Below are 22,052 nucleotides of genomic sequence, written 5' to 3'. Positions count from 1 at the left end.
TGAAAGATGGATGGTTTGCTTTGTAGAATTTTTTGCTCTATGTCCTCTGTTTTTATGTTCTTACCACAAATTGTACTTCTGGACTTAGTTATTATGGCATCCTTGTGGGGGATTCAAACCTATACTTTTACTTTTGGCAACATTTTAAGTTCTTTTCATTTGCATAACATTTAACTTTTGCAAAGCGAAATGCAAGTGTCCATCTATCTAGTATTGCACTGGTTGTAGTTTTGAACTTTTGGTATTTGGGAAATATTTTAATTGGTAGCACAAACTGTTACTCCATATGTCTCTCTTTCCCTCCCCCACCCCGTTTTCTTTTTTTCACTTTCAGTGCTTTATTGACATCAAGATTTTACCCTTTCTTCACTTAAAGGGTATTTTAATATCTGGCATTTAATGTTGGAGTAAATATAATCATAGTGTGAATGTAATTATTTAGGGGTTGGTAATATATGACCTTGTGAGTCAAAACCACCTATTTCTATAGGTACATTTTTAGTGGAACATTGCCACACTCATCCTTTTACATACTATCTATGACTGCTCTTATGTTTACTATCTTTCCCCTTTAAGAAAAAATTTGCCTATTCTGGTTTAGACAAATGAGTCTATATTTTCTTTAAAATCATTGACATAAACTTAAAATTTATTAAATGCCACAGATAAGTAAAATTGCATGCTTATCACATGTCAAGCACTACCCTGGAGATATCTTAGTAAACAAGAAAGATAAAAATCTGTGTTTATAGTTTAACAATACTTCTAAGAAGCTTAACAATAAAAATTATGGTAAGCCCCAGAAGTTATACCTAATAAATCAGGTTTTATATTGATGTGACATGACTCAGTGATGACACTTTGATTTGGGAAAAGATGTGGGGATTTCTGAATTTTAATACTATAGCCCTAGCCGGTTTGGCTCAATGGATAGAGTGTCCGCCTGCAGACTGAAAGGTCCCGGGTTTGATTCCGGTCTGGGGCACGATTACAGAATGTGGACTCTATCCCCAGTAGGAGGTTTGCAGGACACAGCCGATCGATGAGTCTCTCTTATCATTGATGTTTCTATCTCTTCCTCTCCCTTTCTCTCTGAAATCAGTATTTAAAAAAATACTATAGTGTCAGGCTGTGATTATTGAAGTATAAAATTGAACCAATAGTGCTCATGAAGAAGTCCAAAATAAAATTTAAAAAAATTACATGTATAATTTATGGAAAAAACATATCTGAAATTTCTACTTCACTTTGCAAATTATCCTGTGGCCAGTGTAGATCATCCAAATTCCCATGAACTCATTATTAACTAGTCACTTGGATTCTTGTTTATGATGTTTGCAGGGATGTCCCTTGAGTAACATTTCTTGTGTGACTCAGTGGTTCCCAAGGCCTCCTTAAATGATGAGAGCTGAACCACAACCTGGCAATTTACTTCAATAACCATTTACTGAGGGCCTACCACGTACAAAGAAATCTGTGGGTCCAGTGGGACTACAAAGCTGTGTGAGTGGGGCCTCTGCTTTTCAGAAGTTCAGTATAGCCGTTTTGCTGACAGCTAATCAGAGCATTCCATAGGAGAAGTGTTTCGTTTTGTTTTTAAATCTTTACTGTTGAGAGTATTACAGATGTTCCCCTTTTATCCCTCCATTTGCCCCCCCCACCACCACCAGGTTCCCGTCCCCCAGGCCTTCACCACCCTTCACCACCCTATTTGTGTCCATAGGTAATGCATATATTCATATAAGATCTTTGGTGAATCCCCCTCCCCCTGCCTCTTGGAGAAGTGTTTGGATATTGAAAATGTTTCCCATGTCTTCCCACTCCTGATTTGTTTTTTTACCTCAATTCATATATCAAACAGTTATATGTTATTTTTGGATCAGGATCATAAAAATAAACACTAGTCTTCACAAATCTGGCCTACATGAATGAAAAAAAAAAGTATAAATTTGTATTTATAGTAAAGTATAAATTTGTATTTCCTTAAAAGTGTACAAATAAGATCACACTTGTATAAAGTATAAATTTGTATTTCCTTAAAAGTGTACAAATAAGATCACACTTGTGAGCTAGGAGCCTTAGAGACCACCTAAGACTTAATCTTCTGTATAGTTCTTAAAATTTGCCAAGATGTGACCTCCTTCGTCCCTCCTGCCCACATGGCACCCAGCACCCAGTTCTTAGTGTCAGGCTCACCTGCCAGGAGAGAGGGAACCGCCACCCTGCCGAGTGGCCAGCTCGTCATTCTGTTCCTGGAACAAGGACAGGAAGCCCTGCAGTTGTTTACACAGCCTCACTTTTCTAGCTCCTATCCAATAAATCATCTAACTGCAGCAAAAACAGTGTTGGAAGGTTTACATCACTCAGCTTTTCCTGGCACCTCTTAAAGGGAGCTCTGGAGATTCAAACTCTTGACAACTTCCATGGAATTAAAGAGGAAAGCTGACCTAGAGAAAGACGGGACAAAGGATGAGCATTTGAGAACTTGTAGGTAGCGATGGGGTTTGGCACAGCAGCAATGGGGTTTGGCACTGAGAGAGAGCCGTGCTGATTCGAACACTTAGGTGACGGACCTGAAAAACGAGAGCAAAGCGAATTGTGTGAGAAGCAATGCCATTTGTTAAACGGAGGACCCCTGGGCACTGCCTAACGATGCCGCTTCGCTCATCCCGGGTCACAGCCCTCACGGGCGGTGCTGTCGCCGTGCCACAGCCAGAGAGAGAAACGGAGGCACCGAGAGCACCAAGTCCATCACCTGCGGGGGGACCGCGGCTGAGCAGGGGCGTCAGAAATGAAAGCCCGGGCAATCCGGCCGCAGGGACCCTGCTCTCGGCGACTCCTCTGTGCACCTCCCGCTGGTCCCGCCGTCCCTGGACCGTCCTCCGGACCGCAGGTTAAGGCTGCCCGTCCCCGCAGCGCCTCCAGGGTCCCCAGCCCCGCCCTCTCCCTTCAGCGCCCGGGTCCGAGCCTCAGCGCCGGGCTTCCCTCTGCGGCCGCGGTGAGCCGGGCGCGCCCCCGGCGGCGGGAACGCGGGGCGACTGCGGCCGCCGGGAAGGGGCCGCCAAGATGGCGGCAGCCGTGGCTGCGGCGGCGGGGTTCGGCGGCGGCCCGTGAGGCGGGCGGGCGGGCGGGGCGGCTGCGCGGAGGCGGGGTCCCGGGCTGGCCGCCCTGGGGGCGGGGCCGTTTCCATAGCGGCGGCAGGAGGTGTCGCGCCGGGAACTTCCTGGTTCCCGGGCTCGGCTTCGCGGGGATCCTCCTGGAAGGGAAACAATGGGGCGGAGGGCACTGCGGTAGCCGCCGCTGCGCGAGACCTGCTGGGCCACCGGGACGCCCTGCTCTGCCCCCCGCGTTGCCTCCGCTGGGACCGTCCGGAGGTAACTTCACGTCCCCTCGCCCTACCGCCCGCGGCGTCTCCCGGGGGTTTCCTCCGGGGCAGGGACTCCGACTTGGCCCCGGGGAGCCGGACGCCGCCATTCTCGGACCCGGGGGAGGGGGACGCGCTGCGGCTGCCCCTGGGCGCTCGCGGGGGGGCGGGCTCCGGAAACGTTGTGGGGCCGCCCTTGTCCCCCTCTGGAACCGGGATTGTGGGGTCCGGCGGGTGTGATTGACAGGTAGGCGGGCGCCGGGTCGGGGCGTGCGTGGCGGGTCTGCGGGGGCGGCGCGGGGCGACCTGCTGCGGGTGACGGGGCTGGTGGAAGGAGTCGGGCGAGCGGGTCGCGGGGAGCGAGAGGGAGACCCGCTGCCCGCTGCCCCCTGAGCAAGTTTCGGCCCCTGGAGACGCGTCTCCCTTGCAAGTTTCACTTGCGCCCCCCGGAGCCCCAGTGGGCAGGACTGAGGCAAACTTCGTGCATTCAGATGAGCGCCTCGGTGCTGGGAACTTTGTTTCCACCGGGCGAGGGGAGGATGGGGCGGGCGAGGGATTCGCTGAGCCGGGAAATCCGTGCCTCTTTGCAAAAAGCTTGCTGACCGGTTTGCGGCTCACAGCCCCGGGACGGCGTGGCGTGGCTCCTGCGTGAGAATGGTTCCTCGCAGGTGTTTCAGGGCCAGAAAATGCGAGGAGTATGAATCCGCCCGTGGACGTTTCTGTACATTGAAGATGGACCTCCGCTCCCCCGTCCCCCTTCCCGTTTTAATTTACAGATGCTTCCTCGTCAGTAGACTTGGACAGGAGTTACAGGAGTCCCCTTCTGTGGCTGGGAAAGATTTTTGAATTGTCAGTACCCAGTCATTGGGAAAATGTGACACAAATGGAAAAGAAAAGTGGGGACACACGATCTTGAATATTTCGTTGGCTGGAATATATTCAGTTCTCTATTCATCCATCTCTAAGGAGAATTAAGTCTTTGGGATAGATATTTAATATTTTGTAGCTCAGAGAAGTTCGATAGGACTTTCAAGATCACCTTGGTCAACTCATATGTTGAATCTCAGGGAAGTTCTGTTGGAGGGAAATCAGGGTACCTTTTTTCTTTCATGAAGTCACCTTAATGAGAATTAAAATTAGCCAGCATCAAGTAAACAATGGTTTATTTGCCTTTTTTCTTTCTTTTTTCTTAATCCTCACCCAAGGATATGTTTCCATTGATTTTAGAGGAAGAGGGAGGACCTGAGGGAGGGAGGGAAGGAGGAGAGAGAGACAGAGAGGCAGAGAGGCGGGCATGGGTTGGTTCCCTTCCTTAGGCACCCGACCCGCATCCTGGGTATGTGCCCTGACTGGGAATCGAACCCAGGGACTTTTTGGTGTAGGGGATAACCAACTGAGCCCCATCGTCCAGGGTGGTTTATTTGGTTTTATTTCTCACTCCATCAGACCCGAAAGTTAAAAAAAAATATTTGAGTTTGCTTCTCTTTTTATAAAAAAGTTTGTCAAGATAGACTAGTTTATTACTCAAAATGGATGTTAATCCTTTGTTGTATTAGCTACAGAGGCAATTGAAATATGTTAAAAGAAAAAAAATTATACTAACAAGAGTAGAAATTAGTTTTTAAAGGAAAACCATAGTCTTTAATTTCAAGTACAGGTCGCCCGAGTTAACAGAAATTCCTTTGAGTTGTCACAAAGGCATTCAAAGAGCGTGGTGTGCCAAACCTTAAGTCTTGGTGTTGGTGCCTCCTTACTGGTTTTAACTGGACTGTCAGCCTCTCTTGTAACTTGTTTTTGGTAAGGTTATCCCATTACCAGTGTGAACAGTGTTTTGACATGAAATAGCTCCCGGTAAGGACAACTGCCCTTGGTTAAACAAGTCAGTGGGTGGAAGTGACAGCTTTGGCACCATCTGTTAATGGACTGGTCAGCCTTTAGCATCATAGGGAACCACGGCAACTTCCTGGCATGTGGATCCAGACTGGGCTGGGCCTCCAGTGCCAAGGAGAGGTTGCACTGGCCAGTCTTTGCCAACATGTGCTTATCTATGTCAAGTTACTGTTACGTTTTGTAGCCAGTGGAAATGGGTGAAAAAGAGGCCAGTAAATTCAAGCTAGTGGCAGATTAAAAACAAAATTATTTTGCTTACCAAAGTGCTAGGGATGAAAAGACAGTTTGAAGCTGGCAAAAGATTTAGCAACAGTACTTTCTCTCTGCTTCAGGTAGAGAGGAAGAGACAAGAGATTAACATTTTGTGGTTTATGTTTGCAATTTTACTTTAATTGTTGTTGTTTTGTTTTAGTGCAGTGATATTGTTATAAACAATACTCGGATTGTTTATTACCTGAAAGTTATAATTTGTCCCTTCAGTGTGATTTTTGGAAGGCATATTGCCTTCTTAGATGTGACTTACTTATGTTTAGAGATATTTTTCCCCTTTAAAAACTGTCTCAATTTTTACAGTGGAAGTCAATGCAAAGATAATATTAATCTGAAAGAATTCTGCCTTCTAGCACACTTCATTATAGTATGTGGGAATAGAGCAGGGGAATTAAGAGTCGTAAACACTTGGTTTCTCAACTGGTCTGTGCCATTTCCAGGCTATTTCGCTTCATGCGATTAATTTACATTTCAAATTTGTGGGTTTTTTTGGTAAAATTGGGGAACATAAATTTAAGTTTGTTTATTGAACAGATATTTCTTGAGTGCCTTTAATGTACCCCAAAACCTTGAGTTAGGTACCTTGTTTTTAGCAAGAGTGTGCATAAGTCTTTTGAAATTTAGAAGTAAAGTGTAGGGAGTTTTGAAACATGTAGGTAGGGAACCTAACTTGATTTGGAGGTGTCAGGACAAGCTATCCTGAGGAAGTGACTTGTAAGACTTGAAGGATGAGGAGGATATGCTAGTTGAAAAGGGGAAATGGGTGGGTGGACCCTTTGAGGATGAGAGAAGGGCATGTACACACTCCTTGAAGAGACTGTTGAGAAGGTTAGATAAGAATGTGTGTTTATTAGTTAGTGCCTTACAGGGTACGGAAGCAACCACTGTTAGTTGTATAGAGAAGGCTCTTGGCACCATACTCTTATCATCTTGTTCCATAGCAATTATGGGAAGGCCGTCAATCTAGTGGACTCTAACTGCGCTAGACCTGGAAATGACTCTCTGCACACTTTGGAGTCTACTGTCAACTGTGGCACTGCTACTTGTTAGTTTTTATATCTCTAAAACTGGAATTAGATGTTAAATAAAAGATTCTTTAATATCCTTACAGAGATACTATCATCTGATATCAGTGTATTATATACTGATGTCAGTATCGTATTTTGATTTAACCTTGATGTCATTTTCCCTTAGAAGAGCTTAGACTACCTTATTTAGAATATCTATTCACAAAATAATAATACCAATCTACCCTAAAAAAATAAAAATAAAATTAGTAAATGGCAGGAGTTTAATTTGCTTCTAGGAAGATCAGGAATGACTGGAGTTTCATGTCTTGCTTGCTTAAGTGTTTTTGGTTCTAAAGACATTAATTATTCTCTGGTAGATGTACAAGTTGCACCTGTGTCTTGCTAACATTGATGAGTGTAGAAAAAGGTACAATTTTATCCTGGAATTTTCCTTTCACTGAATTATCAAGTGAATTAAAAATATTAGAGTAATGTTTTTCATGAAATAAGTGAAAGGATATCAATTTTAAGCTTCTTTATGTGTGAATTTCAGTTAGCAATGTTATATAGATCAGTAAAGGCAAATTAATATTTTATTATAGAATTAATGCAATATTTATAAGCCAGTTAGTTCTTCGGGCTTTTTATTCCTGTTTCTTTTTTGGACATTTTAATGTTCAATTGCCTATCTGTGGTAACATAAGAAAAGAAGGTTTTGAAAAGTTAGTCACAATGTAAAAAAATCAAATAGATGGGGAAGTTGAAATTAAGGTTAGGTATTTGTGTGTGGGCTAGATATTTCTGTGTATTTTGCCAATGCTTGTTATAAAAATTAATGAAGTGGCATACAATGACTACTGACATTAATGTTTAAAATTAAAAATAATCTGCCCAGCCATTGTGGTTCAGTGTTTGAGCATCGACCTATAAACTAGGAGGTCACGGTTTGATTCCTGGTTAGGGCACATGCCTGGGTTTCAGGCTCGATCCCCAGTGCAGGGCGTGCAGGAGGCAGCCAATCAATTATTCTCTCTCATTATTGTTGTTTCTGTCTCTTCCTCTTCCTTCTTCTCTGAAATCAATAAAAAATATTTAAAAAAATCTATTTGTCTCAACCTGTTCCATGTTCTTTTTTTCTCGTTATAGTTTTGTTTTGGGTTGATTTTTAAAAAATAATTATTTCACTTCCTCATTTTTTATTAGCTTGGGATTATATATATATGTGTGTGTGTGTGTGTGTGTGTGTGTGTGTGTGTGTGTATTACTATTCTTTCAGTGTTTGTCTAAGAAATTCTAATATGTATTCTTGAATTATCACAGTGCAATATCAATAGAAACTTTCACCCTTTTTTCAGATAATGCATTCCTTAATGCAGATAAAAACATTAAAGCCAATTTCCTTTTATTACCTATTTCGTTGTTACCATGTTTTTAAGTGCATATATGTATACTAGAGGCCCGGTGCACGAAATTTGTGCACTGGGGGTGGGGGGGGGCCTCAGCCCGGCATGTGCCCTCTCGCAGTCCAGGACCCCTCGGCCTACATCCCTCTCACAGTCTGGGATCCTTCACTCCTTACCGCCCACCTGCTCACTGCTCCTTACTGCTTGGCTCACTGCTCCTTAGCGCTGCCGCAGAGGTGGGAGAGGCTCCTGCCACTGCTGCTGCACTCGCCAGCCATGAGCCCGGCTTCTGACTGAGCCTTGCTCTCCCTGTGGGAGCGCACTGACCACCAGGGGGCAGCTCCTGTGTTGAGCGTCTGCTCCCTGGTGGTCAGTGCGCATCATAGCAACTGGTTATTCTGGTCGTTCCGCCGTAATGGTTGCTTGGGCTTTTATTATATAGATATGCATACATACATATATGTATACTTAACCCCCAAATAAGTTTTTCTATTGTTTTATGCTGTTATTATTCAATTAGACTTACTGTATTTTTTTAAATTCCTTTTTTCATTACTGGCCTTTCATTTGGAATAGTTTTTCTTCTGCCTGAAGAGTGCTTTTAGTATTTTCTTTAAAGAGGATTAGTATTGACAGATTTTCAAACTTTTTGTTTGTCTGAGGATGTTTTTAGTTCACCTACATTCTTGAAAGATACATTTAGCTAGGTATAAAATTCTAGATTGGAGATATATAAATACGTATACTTATGTGTTATTTTTGGAGAAGAGATTATTCTAAAGTGTTTGACTTTAGTTCTATTGAGAAGTCAGCTGCAATTTATTACTTTCTTGTTTATAATTTGTTTCTTTGTCAGACTGTTTTAAGGAATTTCTTTTTATCTTCTGATTTCAGATGATTTTCTCTATTTTCTTTTCTCTCTTGGGATAAAAATACCTTTTGATGCTGTGACTTGATGTATTTCACCAGTTTTTTATAGTTCTCAATCATCATCTCTTAAAATATTGCTTCTTCCCCAGATCTATCCTTCTAGGGTGTCAATTATATTCAGTGTTGGATCTCATTGAATCCTCTATGTATTTCACTTGTCTTCTATATTTTCCATTCTTTTGTTTCTTTTTTGTTGTGGATATTTTATCCTGGCCTATCTTCCAGTTTACTAAATTCATCCTCATCTTGTCTAATCTGTACTTACATGTATTGTCTGGGTTCTTCATTTTGTTTATTGTATTTTTCACCCTAAATTTCAATTTGATGTTTTAAAAATCTGCTATACCACTTTAATAGTTTCTAATTTCCTGTCAAAAATTTCAAGCTCTGCCTGCCTGCATGGCTCAGTGGTTGAGCATCAACCTATGAAACAGGAGGTCATGGTTTGATTCCCCATCAGGGTACTTATCTAGGTTGCAGGCTTGATCCTCACTGTGGGGCATGCAGGAGGCAGTCCATCGATGATTCTCTCTCATCATTGATGCTTCTGTCTCTCCCTCTCCTTTCTTCTGTGAAATCAATAAAAAATATATTTTTAAAAAATTTCAAGCTTTGCACATATCTCTTTGGACAGAGTAAGCATGGCATCTCTAGCCCAGAATTCTATAGGTTTTTTGTTTGTTTGTTTTGTGGTCTGTTATTCTGAGAGGAGCTAATCTCCTTATGTGCCTGCTTACCTATGGTTATGTACTGTTTATTGTATTTGAAAAAGTATTTCTAAGTAATTATAGATTTAATAAGAATTTTGCCAGACACTTAGGATCACCTTTATCCAAAAAGATTTTTTTTGGGGAGAGTCTGTACAAGGAGTTAGTTTAGTTTACTTATGGGCTGTCCATTCTTCTGGGATTCAGCTTTTTAAGGTCTCATTTTAAAGCAGCGGGTAGTTCCTTTGGTGGATCTTGTACTCTGATATTTTGTCTTCTTAGCCTAGCCTGTAAGTCTGCTTAAGTGCATTTTAGCTTTTCAGGCACCTGTTTTGATTAGGCAAACAATTCCAGGAGTAAAATGCTGTGCTCTGCATTCTGGATTCCTGTTATCTCTTTAGTTGGTAATTCCTTATTATATTGTTAGGTCTTTGTGTCCCCCTTCTCTCCCTTTTTTAAATGAAGGTATATTATACATATAGAAATGTGTACTAATCTTAAATGTATACCTTAAAGAATTTTTATAAATGTAATTAAGTGTATATAATCATACCCACTTCAATATATTGGACATTTTTGCCACCCCAGGAGGCTCTGTCATACTCCTTCCCAATTATACTACCTTCCTCTCCTACCTCAGGTAACAATTACTCAATTTTCTGTCACCATAGACTAGTTTTGCATTTTCTAGTTTTTATCAGAATGGTATCATATAGTATGTAGTATCTTATGTCTGGCTTCTTTCATTCAACATTGTATTGTATCAGTGAGATTCAGCTATGTTGTTGCATGTAGCAGTGGTGTTTCTTTTTTATTGCCCTGAACTTGTTCTGGGCACTGTGGCACCGAAAAAATTGTCTCACACCTCAATGACTTCAATGATGAAAACATTTTTACCCTCTTATAAACCCGCAGATTGGGCAGTGTTCACCTCTGCTTCATTAGCTTTCAAGTAGGTCTGCTTGAAGGCTGAGTCTAGTATTGTTTGAAGGTTTGCTCACATGTCTGGTGGTTGATGACTGAACACCTAAATGTGGCCTGAGCATGCTCACTACGTGGTGGCTAGGTTCCAAGGGCAAGTGTCCAACCCACATGTGGTGAGAAGGGGAGTGAAGAGCCAGTGAGCCAGACAGATGCTATTTTGGCTTCTATGAATTGGCCTTGACATCTTATATGCAGCTTATTCAGTATTATTTCCACTTCAGTCTATTCTTTGAGGCAGTTATGAGTTTACCCAGGTTTAAAGAGATAAAAAAAATGGTTTCTGCCTCCTGTTGGGGAGAGGCATAATTCTGGAACAGCATGTGAGACCAGAAATAATGCAGTGACCATTGTTGGAAAATACACTCTGCCTTAGAGGTAGCCTAATACATGACTGTGTCACAGTTTATTTGTCCATTCTACTCTTAATAGACATGTAATTGTTTCCAGTTTTTGGCTATTATAATAAAGTTGCTAAGAATATATATATATATATATATATATATATATATATATATATATATTGTTGTTGAACATATGTACTCCCTTCTTTTGGATATATTCCTAGGAATGGAATTATTGAGTAATAGGAAAATGTGAATAAATATATAAATATAAATATAGTTACTAGCAAACAGTTTTCCAAAGTGGTTGTACCAATTTATACCTTCTGATATTTTTAGTAATTTAAAAATATACTTAACATATATATTTTTTTGGTCTAGCTTTCTATTCAAGCAAGAAGGTTGATCTGTAATACCTGGTCTATCTTTGTTGGAAATGCACATCCCTTATTTTGTCTTTTATGCAATTTTTCATGTGTTTGTGTTTTACTTTCTCAGTTAGATGCTTACTTATTAGAACATGAAGACTAGGTAGAAGTCTGATTGTGAAGTAATAGACAGAAAAAAGTAATATTTTAGAATATGTATTCAAATTACCGCTAAGAGTAGTTACCATTAGCCGACTACCTACATTAATTGCTTAAGAGAATTTTTAAGAAATTGCTTTTTGGGGTGCTTGAGCCCCATTTTGACCCAACTTTTTAATACCACTTTGGATTCTAAACTCCTTCCTCAGATTTGCTTGGGAAATATTTTTCTATTACAAAAAAGTTTTCCTCCAAAGTTAATGATTTGCTGTCACTGAGGATTGCCAACAGAATGCCATCTAGGTTCTCCCCTCACACTTAGGGTTACCTTTGATTATTTCACTGTTAATAGTCATTTTGACTCTCTTCTAAGTGTCACTTAAGTCTGGCCCATTTAAAAAAACCCCAACATTTTAGATTAGTTTGTTTTAGTTCATATCTGGTTGATAAACTGATCCTGTTTATAATGCTAAGGAAGCTAGAATCTTTCTTAGTTACCCAGGGAATTAAAATAAGTTTTTAGGTCATAAATCTTTCAGTGCTAGAACAAGAACTTACAATTGTATTTCAACTCCTTTATTTTATACAATAAGACCAAAAATGGATCAGTACTAATACATGTCAAATATATAAGATATTTAGTTTACCAAAGCATTTTTTATGCATAACCCATGATAATTTTGAGTGGTAGACAGGTTGGAAATTTTAATTGTAATTTTACAGATAAAGAAACAGGGTCAGAGAAGTGGTGTGACTTGATCTGAATTTCTAGAGCTGGTTAATGGCAGAGCTGGTCCATATGTATCTAGGACTTCCTATATATTGAGTGATTTAATTTTTTTTTTTTTACAAGGTCTGTCATCAACTTGCCAAATTTCAAGTTTATTGACATCCTATATGAATCTTCCTCTCTTCAACTGTATGTATGTGTATTTTTGGCCTTTGCATGAGCTGAAGCCCTTAACTCCCATCTCACTCAGGTTTCCCTTGGTGCTTTGGCCTGTATGTATTCTGTTAGCTCAGGATGGCTGGAACCAGGTGTCTCTTTCTCTCTCTCTCTCTCTAATTTTATCCTATCTAATAAAAGAGTAATATGCAAATTGACCATACCTCTGCTACACCCTCAAACCACGCCCACCAGCCAATCAGGAGTGAGTATGCAAATTAACCCAACCAAGATGGCTGTGGCCTCAAAGCGAGCAGGAGGCTTGGGTTTTCCCAGTAATGGAGGAAGCCAAGCTTCCTGCACACCCTGGCGGGTCCAGGCCTCCACTCAAGGTTACAAAGTTTCAATTATAGAAGATAAATAAATCCCAACAAAAATGGCAGCAGCCACGGAGCTGGAGAGACCAGGAGGCTTGAGTTGCCCCCGGCAATGGAGGAAGCCAAGCTTTTCGCACACCCTGGCCGGCTTAGGCCTCCACTCAAGGCTACAAAGTTTCAATTATAGAAGATAAATAAATTCCAGATACCAGGGCCTCCGCTTGGGTTGCCGGGGGGCGTGGCTGGCCTGCAAACCACCACAGGCCCCTCGCCCAGGCTGCCCCATGCCCCAAGGGAACCCCCACCCTGATCCGAGACACCCTTCAGGGCAAACCAGCTGGCCCCCACCCATGCACCAGGCCTCTAGCCTATCTAATAAAAGAGTAATATGCAAATTGACCATCACTCCAACACACAAGATGGCTGCCCCCATGTGGTCAAAGATGTCTGCCCCCATGTGGACACAAGATAGCTGCCACAAAATGGCCAGCAGGGGAGTGCAGTTGGGAGAGATCAGGCCTGCAAGGGAGGGCAGTTGTGGGTGATCAGACCAGCAGGGGAGGGCAGTTGGGAGGGACCAGGCCTGCAAGGGAGGGCAGTTTTGGGTGATCAAGCCTGCAGGGGAGGGCAGTTAGGGGTGACCAGGCCGTCAGGGGAGGGCAGTTAGGGGCAATAAGTCTGGCAGGGGAGTGGTTAGGGCAGTGATGGTGAACCTATGACATGCGTGTCAGCACTGACACGTGTAGCCATTTCTGATGACACGCGGCCGCTGAGGCGGCCGCATGCCGAGGATGAAACATTTGCTGCTCCTGAGGATGAAACATTTGCAAAATAATGTTTTTTTCCTCAAAGTGACACACTACCCGAGTTATGCTCAGTTTTTTGGCGAAGTTTGACACACAAGCTCAAAAGGTTGCCCATCACTGGGTTAGGGGGTGATCAGGCTGGCAGGCAGAAGTGGTTAGGGGCAATCAGGAAGGCAGGCAGATGAGCAGTTGGGAGCCAACAGTCCTGGATTGTGAGAGGGATGTCAGACTGCCCGTTTAGGCCCGATCCCTCGAGGGGTCCCAGATTGGCGAGGGTGCAGGCTGGGCTTAGGGACACACACCTCCGTGCATGAATTTCGTGCACCGGGCCTCTAGTTGGTTAATAAAAGTATATGGGTTTCAGGTATAATTCTATAATACATCATCTGTATATTGTATTCTGTGATCACCACCCCAGGTCAAGTTTTCTTTCATCATCATGTGTCCTCCCTTTACCCTCTCCTACCTCCCAGCACCCTCTTTTTCCTCTGGTAATCACCATACAGGTTTCTCTTGATTGTTGTATCTGAAGCCCCTGGAGAAGTTTTTGCATTATTGTATGGCTCAATTAGTATTTTCTGAATGAATGGATGGATGCAGTCTTATGTTAAAAATCCAGCTAGAGATAAATTTCTTGAAAATAGAATCAGGTCTACTTTTCTTTATATTTCTCATGGTGTCTGGTATAGTGCATACTATTGTAGTTGGCAGTCTGTAATTTTCAACTCACTTTTAAAAGGATGCCAGCTCCTCAAAGAGATATTGTATCTTTCATTTTAGCTTTTATCTGTGAAGCTCAGACATTATGTACAGTTCTGATAGGATATATCAAGAGAATTAGGCAAATGTAACATGTAAACAAATTCTAAGCCACTTTTGAAAGATCCTGCCTCTGTAACAGATAAGTAAGGAGGCCTTAGATGGGACATTTGTTTTCCTAACTACTTAGAAGTTGACATGTTGACCAGCCTAAATCTACTAGAATTTGATAAGTCCTTTTGGAAACCTAACTTAAATTCCACCTGTAGATGGGGAAATTAGACCTTATTCTTATCTGATGCTTCATTAACATACATGTGTAAACAAACTGAGGAAACCAAAAGATTTCTCATTTTGCCCATCTCATTCTCTGATTTTAGCTGGAAGTACTTTGTTGATTTAGTGAACAGGATAAACAAACCTCCTTTTACTCTAGCAATAATAGATTTGCTTTACTTCTCTTGAGCTGGGAAAATACTTAAAATTGTGGGAATTTATAGCGTTATGTTTCAGAGCGTATAAATTGCAGAAAAAAGCATTTTTTAATAGAAAGCCCAAGAATTGTGAAAGTACTGTGCTGAGACCTTCTATGTCAATATTAACTAAAGACCTTAATATTAACTAGAGTTATTTCTTTATCTGGAATGCGAATATATTACTTGGGACTCTGCCCTGACATAATATATTTGAACTACTAAACTGTGCATCTGAATTAAGAAAGAAAGCTACTGAAATCACTATCATGTAAGGTCCATGGGAGCAGGTTCCTTATTTTGTTCATGGCTGTTTCTTCAGAGCCTAGAGCACTGCCTGACTCATAATAGCTGCTCAGCAAATATTTTTGAAATGAATAGTAAATTTGTATATTATCTGTCTTTTAAGTTTAAAAACTGAACATTAATCATTTAAGTATTGGTTTATAAGCCTTTTGTAAATAAATTTAAATTGGTTGAGGCATAATTTTTATTACATCTTGCTGGTTATGAGAAAGTTGCACAATGTACATTGCAGAGCATTCATTCATTGTCAGATTTCTTCGAGACATTTTAAAATAGTGCATGATAGTTCATTGCGTGTAAATTAACAACATTCATTTAGTCAATCCTTTATTATTGGACATTTAGGTTATTTATAATTTTTTTGCTATTACAAATAATGCTTCAATGAAGGGAATTTTCTTAAGCTTTCTCTTGGAATGGCAGTTCAACAAATAGCAATTTAGCAAAACAGGATCTAGGATTTTCTACTAGAAAATGAATTTGGATTGCACAACGGCAAAGGTGAGATCAGAAGCTTCAATGATCAGGAAGCTGAGATCAGACATCACAAATGGGACAACTCTTTGGGTAGGCCAGCTAGTTTTACATGTGGATAATGGGTAATCATCAGTCTTTCACAGAAAAGCCATCTTGCAATTTGTAGTGGAACTAGCTGTCACTTGTATTTGTCTTTAACTTTTAAAGAGTAAATGAGTCACCACAACTGTTTCTTCCTCTTAATTATGGCTTAAAGATTATAAGTGCATTTAACTCCTTTATGACATTTACATATAATAGGTTACTTTTATTTATAATCATTTTATTTCTGAATTTTATTGGAAAATTTTCACTTTTTTATATTAAAATATTACATTTATACAAAAAACCATATGTAATATGTATTACATAGTCTAATATACCGATGTCTATACTATCCCCTCCTTCAGCTTAAGTGATATTACCAGTACCTCTTGGATCACATCTCCAAACTACTTCATTTTATTTTCCTGAGGAAACCATCAGTGTCAACTCTTGCTTTTCTTCATAGTTATAATTATGCTAGAGACCTGATGCACAAAATTCGTGCAAGAGTAGGCCTTCCTTCCCCCTGCTGCTGGCACCGGCTTCCCTCTGGCATCCGGGACCTGGGCTTCCCTCTGGCCACCAGCACCCGAGACTCGGGACCCGGGCTTCCTTCTGGCTGCCGGCAGGCACCCGGGACCCGGGCTTCCCTCGCAGCCCAGCTTCGTCCTGAAGGTCGTCTGGAAGGATGTCCGGTCTAATTAGCATATTATGCTTTTATTATTATAGACTAGAGGCCTGATGCATGAAATTCGTGCAAGGGGCTTGGCCCTCACAGCCGTGGCGGCTTGCCTCGGCCCTCGCAGTCGTGGCTTCATCTGGAAGGTCATCTGGAAGGACATCCGGAAGGTTGTTCGGCTGTCCAGTCTAATTAGCATATTACACTTCTATTATTATAGATAGGCATATGTCCCTAAAGAACATATTGCTAATTTTACGTATTTTGGAACTTTATATAAATGGTATTATGTGTGTGTATGTATATATTCACAAATTTAGTGAGTAAAATATTTTAGTAAAATTAAAACTCACAAATTTATTTGCATTTAAATGAACATATTTATCCTCTGCATTAGCCATCTTTTGCTGTGTAACAAACAACTGCTAAATTTCAGTGGTGTACCACTATGAGCATTTATTTTATTTTATTTTTTATTTATTTATTTTTTAATATATTTTATTGATTTTCTACAGAGAGGAAGAGAGAGGGATAGAGAGTTAGAAACATCGATGATAGAGAAACATCGATCAGCTGCCTCTTGCACAACCCCTACTGGGGATGTGCCCGCAACCAAGGTACACGCCCCCGACCGGAATCGAACCTGGGACCCTTCAGTCCGCAGGCCGACACTCTATCCACTGAGCCAAACCAGTTTCGGCCACTATGAGCATTTAATTCTAGCTGACAGGTTTGGCAGTTTCTATTTTCATTTGATTCTTCAAATCTGTTTTCTTTTTTATTCATAGTTTCCATTTTATATTATATTTGGAAGCTGTTCTTTTTTTAATACATTTTATTGATTTTTTACAGAGAGGAAGGGAAAGGGATAGAGAGTTAGAAACATTGATGAGAGAGAAACATTGATCAGCTGCCTCCTGCACACCCCCTACTGGGGATATGCCCCCGACCAAGGTACATGCCCTTGACCAGAATCGAACCTGGGACCCTTCAGTCCGCAGGCCGATGCTCTGTTCACTGAGCCAAACAGGTCAGGACAACATTGCTGTTCTTTTTAAAAAAATTTTTTTGAGTAGTCTACTTATTTCTGTTGAATTTTGCTTATTGTGCACAGTTTTACATTTTGAGCTCATTTTTATTATACCTTCATCTGTGGAAATGCTTATGAGACCTGAGTTAATACTACTTTCTCCCAGTGGGAATTTGCAATTGAGGACACTGTCAACCCAGGGCCACTTAATTTCTAAGCTTAAGATTTTCTCAATGTACAAGTAATTTGAATTTGAACTTGAAGCCTGTGTGAAGGTTGGTTTGGTTATAGATTTCCAGGGAATACTCTCTTTCCCCTCCCCAAACACAAATAAACCTATACTTGGCAGAATTTTCCTTATAGCATCCCTTTGGGGTATTTATTTTTTTTCATTGTTTATTACTTTTATTGAAGATCTAGTCCTTCAGGTGCCAGGCTTAATTTGCTTATCTGTAGTCCGACTTCCCATATTATATAGCATAAAGGTTTGGCTTTATCCTATGCAAACTGTTAATTCTGAAAGCCCTTCAGCATTGTCCAGTAGAATTTTCTGTAACTGGAAATACTATATATCTGTGCTAATATAGTAGCTATATCCATATTTGGAATGTTGCTAGTTTGAGAAAGAAACTATATAGCATTAATATTAATTTATTGGTATATTTAAATATAGCATTAATATTAATTTAGGAACTTAAAATGTTACCTAACAAATTAATTTAAAATTAAATGGCTACATGTGGCTAGTGGCTACAGTATTGGACAGTGCAGCTTGGTTATGAGAGATTGTCAAATGTCTCTAAGGGCAGTTGCTGGCATCATTGCATACACTCTCTGTGCTCCTATTTATTTATTTTACTTTTGTCTTTGAGTTCCTTGTGAGCTTTGCTGTGCATTTAAAAGGTTAACTCTTATATTTTATCAAGCATTTTTAGGTGCCATCTAATAAGAGGGTGTACAAACCATTTGGGCACAAAAATCTTGGAAGCAGATATTTCTGATAGCTTTAGTTTTAGTTGGAAATGTTCTTATCTTGAATGATAAAAGTGGAAAAGTTCATAGTAGAATGCTAAAAGTTTCTGAAGTAGAAACTGATTAGGAAGTTAAAAATTATGAGAAAGAATTATTTTGTCTTCTTATTCTACAAAGAATTTAAGTATATTAAAAGATGAAAATACTAATAAAAACATAGAGATGCCAAACCAACAACTGACCTATACCGGCCAGAGCTGAAAAAACTCTTGATATCTTAGGAACTTCAGTCCTGCAATAATTATTTATTTGGCAACTTATGATTATTGAAAGAAGGGGCACACTGCTTAGTACAAAGTGCTTTGATGTTACCATTTTGGTATTTTAAGTTTAAGATTAAAAAATCTGATCCAAACATGAATAAAAAGAAAAGTCTCTGGTCAAAGAGATTAGACTGTACAAGTGCAAGCAAACAAACTCCTGGGTCGTCTGTGAACATTTCATTTACTTTGTGTATTTGTAACATGGGATTGCCTTCCCACGTCATCATTCAGCATGTCAACCTCATAGTTCCTGGGAGGGCAAACAACTCTAATAGACTCAGTGAAATACCATTCATAAAGAGTATCGATAGTGAGTAACTTCCATCATGTATTCTAAAACTAACATGTAGATGATAAGTTTTGGATTTTCCATATAACTTCTCATTTCCTTTGTGGTAATTGGATTACCTGGAAATGAAAATCATTTAATAGTATCTCCTGTATAGATAAAGAAGAAAGCATATGGGAAAGGGGTCAGGTGATTACATGACAGCACTAGGATTGTATGCCACTGTTAATTACAGTATAGGAGCCATACTGTTCATATAGAATGGTCAGTTTGTAAATTTATACTTCCCATATATATTACATACATGAGTAAAGTGTATATATGGAGTAAGCATTATTCCTTCAAAGAATGTTATCCTAACTTTAATCTGTTTTAGAAGGAGAGGTCCTTAGTATTATGCTATTTTCTTAATTGATTTAGCAAATAAAGTAACCATCATTTCTTGTGATTGAAGGAAGGTACATATTAGGTAGCACAAGTATACTAGTACATTTTGTATCTAATCTGATCTTATCTGTGGAATTTCATATATTAGATTTGCTGAGGTATTTATGCATCCATTGGTATATTTAAATATAGCATTAATATTAGTTTATGCCTCATTTAAAAATACATTAATCAAGAAAGGAAGTTTGTGAAAAATGTATTTTTTTATTGATTTCAGAGAGGAAGGGAGAGGGAGAGAGAAATAGAAACATCGATGAGAATCATTGATTGGCCGCCTCTCGCACACCTCCTGCTGGGGATCGACCCAAAACCGAGGCATGTCCCCTGAACTATGACCTCCTGGTTCATAGGTCAATGCTCAACCACTGAGCAACACTGGCTAGGCAGAAAGGAAATTTATAATGTAAATTTTAGCAAAGGATTAAATATATTTATACTAATACAGGGTGATGCTTTATGTTATACTCAAGTGAAAAGAATAAAATACAAAATTTTGTATGTAATGTTTGTAAATTATATTTAAGAAATAGTTACAAAAAATGCCTTGAAAAGAAATATACCCCAAATGATTGGGTAAATATAGTAATATGGTGTTGTGATATAATTTTTTTTTTTACTTTGGTAATGTTTCCAATTTTTTTAAATCAGTGAAGCCATATTACTTTTATAGTGAGGAAAATGCCCATTTTTAGAGAAAATCTATAGCAATAACTTTGATAATCTTTATTTGGTCATGTATATAAATAATTTGTATGTAATCACAGTAAATTTAGCAGCTGTGATGTGCTATATTTACCCTAGCTGGAGTGCTTGTTTAATATTAAGACAAAAGACACCTTACTGAATTTCTGTATGGTAATTACTTTATACATTTTATTTACATTTGAGGTAACTTCTTATAGAAAAAGAAAAATAGAATGGGATCATGATGTTCTAAAGATCGATTGGCATCTATATAATAAAGAACCAGGGTCGTTAACGACCAAAGGCTTGACCAGACCGGAAGTCAATGCTGAGTTGCTGTGGCGATCCAGCACTGATTGGGGCTACTGCCAGCGCTCCGACCCAGCACTGACTGCCTAGGGGGCTGCGGATCAGGCCTGGAGAGAGGCCTGCAGAGAGAGAGGCAGGGTCTGATCCATAGCCTCTGTGACAGCCATTGATCAGAACTTGCCTCTCTTTCTCTCCTGGCCTGCCAACAGCCACGCCTCCATTTCTCTCCAGGCCTCCACCAGGGCTGCTGATCAACCCCGCTTTCCTGATCAGGCCCCGTTGATAGGTCCAGAGACACTGAATGGCATAGAAACTGACCAATCAGAACCAAATCTGGGTCAACTGAGGAGCCAGTGGCTGCCTAGGAGGCAGAGCTTTTGATGCTGACTGGCATAGAAACTGACCAATCAGAACCAAATTGGCCGGCAGAAGAGGGCAGTTGGGGGTGAGATCAGCCAGCAGGGGAGAGCAGTTAGGGGCGAGATCAGGCCAGCAGGGGAGGGCAGTTGGAGGCAACCAGGCTGGCAGGGGAGGGCAGTTGGGGGTGAGATCAGGCTGGCAGAGGAGAGCAGTTGAGGGCTTGATCAGGCTGGCAGGGGAGGGCAGTTAGGGGCGATCAGGCAGGTAGGCAGAGGCAGTTAGGGGCAATCAGGCAGGCAGGCCAGAGGGGTTAGGGGCAATCAGGCAGGCAGGCAGGTGAGTGGTTAGGAGCCAGTGGTCCCAGATTGTGAGAGGGGTGTCTGGCCACCGGTGGGATCGGGCCTAAACCAGTGGTTGGACATCCCCCATGCGGTCCCCGATTGGAGTGGGTGCAGGCTGGGCTGAGGGAACACACCCTCCGTGCACCAATTTTGAGCACCGTGCCTCTAGTTTTGTTATATTTAGACTCTCACAGTCCGGGAGCCCCACAATCAATCACCCCCACAGAGGGAGGCCCTGTCCACCTGCCGCAGTGCCGCCGCTAGGTAGCCAGGGCCTCCCTTTTTGGGGTGATTGATCACAGGGCTCCGCCATCGATTGTCCCAAAAAGGTAGGTCCTGCCCACTTGGCTGGGTTCCGCCATGGATCGCCCCCTCAGAGGGAGGCCCCGCCCACTCGCCTCAGAATGCTGGTCGGTGGCCTGGGCCTCCCTCTTTGGGGCAGTTGTGGAGCCCCCCGATTGATCGATCGCCCTGCTGGCTGGTGGCCTGGTCCTCCCACTGCAGGGCTATCATGGGGTGATGGCTGGGCCCCCAACCAATCGCATTGCACTGACCTTGGCTGGCATAGTGCCAGTGGTTGTCATAGTGTGGTTGTCCGGAAGGTCGTCCCAATGGTTGTTCTGCTGTTTGGTCATTCGGTCAATTTGCATGTTATGCTTTTATTATTATAGATGACACCAAGAGGTTCTTTTGGACATAGAAAATTTTATTTATTTATTTATTATTTTTTAATTTAATAAATCTTTATTGTTCAGATTATTATAGTTGTTCCTCTTTTTTCCCCCATAGCTCCCCTCCACCTGGTTCCCATCCCACCCTCTTCCCTTACCTCCCCCCCACTGTCCTCATCCATAGGGGTACGATTTTGTCCAGTCTCTTCCTGCACCCCCCACACCCCTTTACCCCTGAGAGTTGTCAGTCCACTCCCTTCTATGCCCCTGATTCTGTTATATTCACCAGTTTATTCTGTACATCAGATTTTTAATTCACTTGACTTTTAGATTCACTTGTTGATAGATATGTA

The 22,052-nt window shown here is 41.2% G+C and overlaps 1 protein-coding gene across 1 annotated transcript in view; it reads left to right on the top strand.

The window, feature by feature from the left end:
- Positions 1–3,207: 3,207 nt before the first annotated feature.
- Positions 3,208–22,052, top strand: part of USP6NL (USP6 N-terminal like) — a 193,689-nt gene continuing 174,844 nt past the window's right edge. The window contains exons 1-2 of the mRNA XM_054726458.1: positions 3,208–3,374; positions 12,280–12,349. The gene's annotated coding sequence lies outside the window, so the exon portion shown is untranslated. The remainder of the gene's footprint in view (positions 3,375–12,279; positions 12,350–22,052) is intronic.

This window comes from Eptesicus fuscus, chromosome 2 (genome assembly GCF_027574615.1).
Source record: "Eptesicus fuscus isolate TK198812 chromosome 2, DD_ASM_mEF_20220401, whole genome shotgun sequence".
NCBI lineage: Eukaryota > Metazoa > Chordata > Mammalia > Chiroptera > Vespertilionidae > Eptesicus > Eptesicus fuscus.
Note: the sequence above shows the minus strand (reverse complement) of the source record. Positions and strands in the feature narration are given on the sequence as shown.